The sequence below is a fragment of the Petaurus breviceps genome, unplaced genomic scaffold (assembly GCF_028583685.1).
Source record: "Petaurus breviceps papuanus isolate PSGF00001 unplaced genomic scaffold, PetGlider_PUasm1.0 189, whole genome shotgun sequence".
NCBI lineage: Eukaryota > Metazoa > Chordata > Mammalia > Diprotodontia > Petauridae > Petaurus > Petaurus breviceps.
Genome location: NW_027185809.1, coordinates 34915192 through 34923755, shown reverse-complemented (window position 1 = coordinate 34923755; position 8564 = coordinate 34915192). Strand labels below are relative to the sequence as shown.

The 8564-nt window shown below is 38.2% G+C and overlaps 1 pseudogene; it reads left to right on the top strand.

Moving 5' to 3' along the window:
• Positions 1 to 445: 445 nt before the first annotated feature.
• LOC138164446 (copper transport protein ATOX1 pseudogene) lies at positions 446 to 971 on the top strand (annotated as a pseudogene).
• Positions 972 to 8564: the final 7593 nt, after the last annotated feature.

Below are 8564 nucleotides of genomic sequence, written 5' to 3'. Positions count from 1 at the left end.
TTCAGCCTTTTCACTCATGGCTGTTCCCCATGTTGGCAATGATTTGCCCCCTCACTTCCACCTTTTAATTTCTCTGATTTCCTTCAAGAATCAAGTTAAGTCCTGTCTTCTGTAGGACTCCCTGTCCCTTCAGCTGCTAAAACCTTCCGTTTTTTGCATTTTCTTCATCTATTCTGCATATATCTTATGTATAAATAATCATTTGGCTGCTCTCTCTCCCATTAGGATGTTCACTTCTTGAAGACAGGAACTTCTCCTTCCATTTCCTTTATATTCTCTGTGCTTAGCACCTTGCCTGGTACATAGAAAGAACTGTGTAAATGCATTTTGATTGACCATGACTGAATGAACAGACTGAAGAGAACCAAGGAAGAACAGTATTACGAAAACTCAGAGAGGAGAAAGTATCAAGGAGAAAGAAGACCAGCAATTTCAAATGCTATAGAGAGATAAAGAAGGATTTGGAGGCCTGGGACCCTCCAGCTTCTAGCTTCCAGCCTCCCGCACCCGCAGTCTCCGCCGTCATGCCGAAATATGAGTTCTCTGTGGACATGACCTGTGAGCGCTGTTCTAATGCAGTCACCCGCGTCCTCAACAAGTTGGGTGGGGTCCAGTTTGACATCGACCTACCCAGCAAGAAAGTGTGCATCGATTCATAGCATAGTGTGGAAACACTGCTGGAGACACTGAAGAAAACGGGAAAGGACACCACCTACCTTGGGACCAAGTAGCAGGAAGCTCCACCCTCTGGCCAGCAGGATGAACCAAAGGGGGCAGGAGCCCGAATGGCAGGCTCCCCAGGATCCATTCCCATTCTGGCCAGACCTGGGAGTGGAAAGGAAAGAGAGGAAAGAGCGCATCAGTGACTGGGAGCCCGCAGTGTTCCGGGAGAGCCTTTCGGCTCACCATCCCTCTTTCTTTGCCACCCTCTAATAAAATGGAGCTGGTTTTTCTGGAAAAAAAAAAAAGAAGGATTTGGAATGAGAAAGGGTCATTGCTGTCGTTTGCCTGTTTCAGTCATGTCTGGCTCTTTGTGACCCCAGTTGGGGTTTTCCTGACAAAAATACTGGAGTTATTTGCCATTTCCTTTTTTATCTTATTTTACAGATGAGGAAACTAAGTCAAACAAGGTTAAGTGACTTGCCATGGGTCACACAGATGGTAAGTGTCTGAGGCCAGGTTTGAAAGTAAGAAGATAAATCTTCTTGGCTCCAGGTCCAGCACTCTATCTGCTGTACCACCTAGCAGTACAAAATAATCATTAGGTTTGGCAATTAAGAGATCATTGCTAATTTTTGGAATGAATAATTTCATTTGAATAATGAGATTGAAAGCCAGGCTCCAGGGGGTTTAAAAGAAAGTTACACAATCAACTAATATTTATTAAATGCATACTATGTGCCAGGCTACTTATCAAGTACTAGGTCAGAGTGAAAGGAGAAGAAGTGGTGGCATTGGGAAATAATAGTTTTCTTTTTTCATGGAATTTAGCTGAGAAGAGGAGAGCTTTAGGATGATTTCTAGCATGGGGATGAATATGAGGAATGAGTGTGAATTTTTTTTCAAGAATGAGGAAAATGTGGGTGTGTTTGAAACAGTAGGCAAAGAGCCAGTGAGCAGGCATATAATGAAGATTAGAGAGAGTGGGGATGATGGTGGGAGCCATTTGGTTGGGCAAAACAGGAAGTTTTGGAATCATTGAGTCAGGAAGATCTGATTTCAAATTCAGCCTTAGATACTTATTAGTTTTATAATCCCAGGGAAATCACTTAATCTCTGTCTACCTCAGTTTCTTCAGCTGTAAAATGGGGGTAATAATTGCACTTACCTCCCAGTGTTGTTGGGAAGATAAATTGAGATAATATTTGTAAGGCACTTAAGGCATTTACCAAACCTTAAAGCACTATATAATAAGAATTATTATTATTATAATACAAGGAGTGGCCTTGACAAGTAATTAATATGTTGGATGTTCCAAGATTTTGTAGGCTGTTCACTTTTGGAATTTAAATGCTTATAATGTCTGTATTTTGCTTCTGGTAGCAGCCTATCTTTTCAAGCCTCATCTCACACTGATCTCCCTCATGTACTTCATGCTTCAGAAAAACTGAACTATTTGCTGAATATGAACACACACTGCATTCTTTTTGTTCATGATATTCCTGACACTTAAAATGCTCTCTCTTCCTATCCCATGTCTTGAAGTGCTACCTACACATCCTTTGTGGTCTATCTCAAATATTCTTTCTCCTAGGAAACTTTTTCTTCAAATTCTTGAACAATTCACTCAAACTCTTTGGGTCTCTTCTTTTCTCTAAAATGGATATAATAATGTTGCATTGATTAACTATATCAAAGGGTTATTCTGAGGATTAAATGCAATTATATAAAAATGTGCATATATATACACATGTATTTAAGTAAAGTGAAAATCTTAAAGTACTATATAAATGTGAGATTTTTTTAAACTAGTTTTCTTAATCTCTTTTCAAACTATGCCATGCAATACAACTTTCAAAAATTATTATCTGGTTCATCTCACTGTGTTACTCTTATCATACTCTCATTTACCTTATACTTGTGTGCATGCATTCTCACCCCTGTGAGGTTTTAAGCTCCCTGAGGGCAGAAACTTAGTGATCTTTGTGTTTTTTCCCCATAAGTCAATATATTGCATTTCATATAAAAGATATGTTAGATACAGGCATAATCTTATTGATAGGGTTATTTGATCAATTGGTACATTTATAATCCCTACATAACTTTTTATCCTGTGCAATTCCTGTCCATTTCCTTGAGTCAATACTTCATTGAAGATCCATCCAACTTCTGGATGGATCTCAGAGGTTATCATCATAATATTCAGTCTGTCCACCTTTTTTCCCTCTCTCTCTTTCCATATAACTGACCGATCCACCTGCTTTCTAGACAAATACAGTCTCAATGCTGCCCTATTCGCTTCTCCTCAAAGGCAAGTCGTCTTTGGTAACACAAGTCAGCCTATTTTCATGAACCATGTGTCTTTGAGTTGTGTGTGATTGTGATTTGAGATTGTAATGTTTCATTCATAATATAATCATAAATTATTGAAATATCATGTTTCATTCATAATTTAATATGTCAACACTAGGAGACTACAATGTTCTTAAAAATGAGTTTTCTTTGACCACTAGAAATGTGTAGAATGACTGCACAGCACAGTATTACAAAAGCAATCCAACTTGATTTCCTCTTCTGGGAAAAGCCTGTTTCCCATCTGTAGCACCCTTCATACATATGTGTTTACAAATAAACTTCCCCAAACCTGTGTTTTCATCTCTGTGTTAAGCTCCTGGTATGAAAACTCCATCTGATGATTCAGACTGGCAATCTATATGCAACTTAGAGTCTTAGAAAATTATCTGGAGGCACTGCAAGGTTAAGGAACTTGTCCATGGTCACACACACACAGTCAATATGCATCAGACAGGACTAGATCTAGGGACTCCTTGAGTAAAAGCCTCCAAGGCTGGATCCATTATGCCATACTGTTTCTCTAGTTACAATGAACATTTTTACTATAACCATAGCTACAAGCATAGATATAGATAGAAGCAATATAGTATAGCGGATAAAGAACTGGGCTAGGAGACAATGGGTTCTACCCCTTCTGGTACATCCACCTTTGTGACTCTGTGTGGGTCACTTTAGCTCTTCTTCAATTTGGACTCTACATGGGATACCCTTTATGTCATGGATAAACAATTTTGGTAGGCTTTTATATGCCTGTCTGACCTTAATGGGATCATTTATTGGCACACCCTTTGTTGGAGGAAAGTCCTAAAGACCACATTATGATTTAATGAGTCAAATATATTTTTTTTGTAATCCAAAAATAATATACACATAAGGACCTTGTGTTTTCTACAACTCTCAGTTAATTGACCATAAAGTTGTCTGCTGTAGAAAATAATTCACAAAACCTATTTCCTTTTCATAGTTATATAGATGAGGCCCTCTGCATGTGTTTTGATCAGTATCATGTAGATGTTTTTGATTTGAAATAATAAAATAGAACTGTAACTGTTAATATCATTTTGATTGGTCTATTTGGTAATCATATGGTTCATTAATTTTGTCTAGTAGTTTTCTATTTTCCTCTTGGCAGCATGGCATAATGTAAGAACTGCTGGATTTGGAGTCAGAAACTTGTATTCAGATTCTAGCTGGGGAACATGTAGTCTGTGTCACCTCAGCATATTACTGGCCCTCTTTAGGTCTTGGTTTTCTCATCTGAAGCTGGACTCTGATCTCTAAGGACCTTCTGGCTTGTTATCTGTGATCCTCTGACATATGGTATTTTGAAAATGGTTACTTCAGAATGTTCAAAATTATATCCAAGTCCCTCCCTTTACAATGGTTTCTTATGTGCATAAGTTTTATGTATTAAGAGTTGTCTAGCTACTTTTCCTTGACTTGATCTCATCAGGTGTAATCTCTACTTTTTTATTTAGTGCATCAGAGAGCCAGAATGTGTAATAGATAAAGAGCTACTCTTAGAGTCGAGAAGATCTCAGAAACAGACTGATTGTGTTACTGTAGGCAAGTCTTCAACTGACTGGTCACATGTAGTGATTGTGGCCCCAGTGTAACTGGGACATATTTAACAAAATAAATAAACATATAATAAAATATAGAAATAATCACATTTTAAAACTAAGTCCATATGTGTCCTCAGGCTCTCAGGTACAGTTAAGTGGTCCTTGTTTTCATTGGAGTTTGACACCACTGTCCTAGGCAACTCTCTAAAAGGACAAATTTCAAAAAAGGGGGTGATGTGCTTTGGTGAAAAAGGCCTTTTCCAGCCTGTGGTGGCAAAAGTCTTGGCTGAGAATGCCCTATTCTAGTGAAATCACCAATTCAATTCTTACCCTTATCTTTATCCCATTTGACATATCAGATACTATAGCGTTATCATTCAAATATGGTGGTTCCAAATGTCATTATTACATCTGATACCCTTCATTAATAGCTCCTCAGTAGCTGTGAAGTTCTTTCCATTAATTCTGGAAAGGCTTTGTTCATTTAGCTATGTATTTATTTATGTGTTTATTTGCAGGCCGAAGCAGCATGAAATTATTCTTGGGTTCTTCTGTCTCAGAAGAAACCAATAAGACATAATTAGAAGATCTGTTTAAAGAGTTATAGCTGATTCCAGTTGCTATGGTGTAACTGGTAGTGGGTTGGTGTGTGGCAGGAGTGTGAGGGTAGGAAAGTTTATGACAACTCTTAGGCATTACAAGAAAAATCAAACACTGTAAATTAAGCCAACATCTATAATTGCACCAGAGCTTGTACAAAAAGAATGGAAATCTGAAAGCCCTGATGTAATAGACATTCAATTGTTAATTTAATGAAGTGTCTGGAAATCTAATTTTTGTGATTTTAAGTATCTGCTTTATATTATTCATGAGATACAAGTATATTCCTTTTAATGAATGTTTATAGATATATTTTTTTTAAGCAATCGGGGTTAAGTAACTTGCTCAAGGTTACAGGGCCAGGTGTTTCTGGGTGGGTGCTAAGTGTCTGAGCCCGGGATTCGATCTCCAGGTCATCCCAACACTGGAGCTGGTGCTCTTACTCGCTGTACTACCTGGCCGCCCCAATGTTTATAGATATTAAAAGTACATTATCAGTCATTGAAATTGTATGTAATTTCTAAACCTAAAAAATAACTGTTTAGAGTCATTTGGCTTCTGTTTTATTAGGCATCATCATGATGCTTCATAATTTAATTGCTAGGAACAATTTTCCACTAAAGAGCCAAGAAGGAGGTTAATTTAAAAAAAAATATTTGATCTTAAAATCAGGAAACTAAATGCTTCCTATGTTGATATAAAATTAATTCAATTTGTTAAGTACCTACTTTTTGTTAAGGCTATATGCTAAGAGCAGTGGCTACAAAGAAGTTCTACATAGGCACTGCTCACAAAAGTATAAAAGTTGAGTGGGGAAAAAGATGGACATTGGGATTGGCAAAGAAATCTTTTTCATGCATGGAGCATTGCTTGAAGACACAAAGGGGAAAAAAAACAAGAGAGAATATTCCAATTTGTCTCAATTAAAAGAAAAAAAGAAGAAAGAAGCAGTAGGATGAGATAAGGTCAAAATAGATAGGGCAGAGTCAGATTGAAGATGATCCTGAATGTTAGGATATGGAGTTTATGTTTTCTTCCGAAGACGATAGAGAAAATACTAAAGATTTATGAGTAGAAAGGGGAAGCATCTGAGTTGTGCATTAGAATGGTTACTTGGGTCATAGTAGTGTGAAAGATGGGTCAGAAAGGGCATAGAGTGAAGGCATAAGGATCAGTTAGAAGTCTTTAAGAATAGTTGCAATAAGGTGAAGTGGGGCCTTGGACCAGAGTGGTTGCAGTGAGAAGGGAGAGGAGGTAGGTGCAAGAGATGTTATACAAGAAGAAATGAGAGGACTTTGTAAGTGATTTGTTGTTGCTGTTGCTCAATTGTTTCAGACTCCTCATGGTCCCATTTGTGTTTTGTCTTTCTTTTGGCAGAGATACTGGAGTGGTTTTACATTTTCTTCTCCAGATCATTTTGCATAAGAGGAAACAGAAGCAAACAGGGGTAATTGACATGCCTAGGGTCACATAGCTAGTGTCTGAGGAGAGATTTGAACTCAGGTCTTCCTGACTCTAGGCCTGGCACTCTATCTGCTGTGCCACACCTATTATGATAACTTCAAGGATAGAACTGTGGGTGAGTAGGAAGCTGGGATGCCACAAGCAGAAATAGAGAAACAGAGCAAAGGAAAGACTGGAAGAACATGATAAACATTAGTTTTGGACTTACTGAGTGTGAGATACTATCCTGATAGGATATAAAGCAGGCAACTGGGAAAACTCTAAGGAGTTCTGGGAAGAGTCTGGGGTAAAGGTATAGATTTGAAATTTATCTGCATAAAGCTGATAAATGAAGCCCCAGGACTGAATGTGATTACTAAAGAAGAGAATTACAGATGTAAACAAAAAAAAAGATCAAGAACAGACCCACGGGAAGCACCTAATTTAAAGACCTAGAAGAAAAATCAACCAATAGATATTTCAATCAGTCAACAATGGCTTATATTTCAACCATTCAAGAAAGGCTTAGTAGGCTCTATTAAGTTCAGGGCATTGTACTAGGCTCTAGGGGAGTTCAGTAGAGGGATTACAATACCAATATAGTTAGTTTAAGTGCATTGGGACAGTGATCTCCAAAGTGATTACCTTAGATGACCCCAAATGATGGGTGATCAGAGTGTGACATGCTGAGTGTGAGAAGCTAGTGGGACATGGGTCACACTTTGCCTTCTACTTCTAATTATGAATGTAATTGTGAATTTAGAATTCTAATTCTAAATGTAATTGTGTCTCCTACACAACTACACTACCCTCTTCAATACTTCCTTACTTCATCTTCTCCCACTGATGACTTTCCATGATTGTGCCAGATGTCTCCCCTCAATATGTGATTATAATTTAACCTGAACCAAGTATCTATATCAGCTATATAGGCAAGTCCTTCTCCTTCTGTTCTTCCCTCCCCTCACTCCCCAGGATTCTCATACCCTGTACCATGGATCACCACAGTAATGGGTTCTCTGCTTTAGTGTAGTGACCAACAAGGCCCCGCACTTCAATCTTGCGTGCTCTCTATGCCACTTTCACACACCCCTCCTCTCCTCTCCAATACATGCACTTTTCAGTTTTAGTGAGAAAAAGTGAGTAGCACAGAATGGATGAGCAGCGCATGGGTATTGAATTGAATTATCTTTACTCCCAAACCCAGTTTTTTCCCCCCTAGGCTTCCCTATTTTATGTGAGGTACTACCTTCCTTCTAGTCTCCTAGTTTCTTGATCTCCTTGTCCTTAGAAGAAGTTGGTGATAAATAGAGCACTAGGCCTTGAACCAGGAAGATCTGAAGTCAAATTTAACCTCAGGTACTCACTAGCTATGTGACCTTGGGCAGGTCATTTAACCTCTGTTTGCTTCAGTATCCTAAATTATAAAATGGGGGATGCTAATAACACCTATTTCTCAGGATTGTTGAGAGCATCAAGTAAGATAACATTTGTAAAAAGGTGCTCTGTAAATGTCTATTCCCTTTCTTTTGCTACTTGAAATTCAACTAAACTACTCTCTTCAGAGCTTACCAATGATCTCTTAATTGCCATATCCAATTACCTCTTCTCAATATTTATCTGTCTTACTCTGATTGTAGTTTTTGACACTGCTGATCACCCTCTTCTCCCACTTAATCTCTCCTCTCTGGGTCATGGCAACCCTGCTCTATCTCTTTTTCCTACTTGTCTGATTATTACTACTTGCTAGATTATTATCTATTTCATGTCCCCTAATTATGAGTGTACCCTAAGGATATGTATAGGACCCTGTTCTTTTCTATTTACCTCCTGATTACCTCATCTGCTCCCATGGCTCTAATGATCACCTCTGAGCATATGACTCCTAGATCTATATCTATCTATCTATCTATCTATCTATCTATCTATCTATCTATCTAT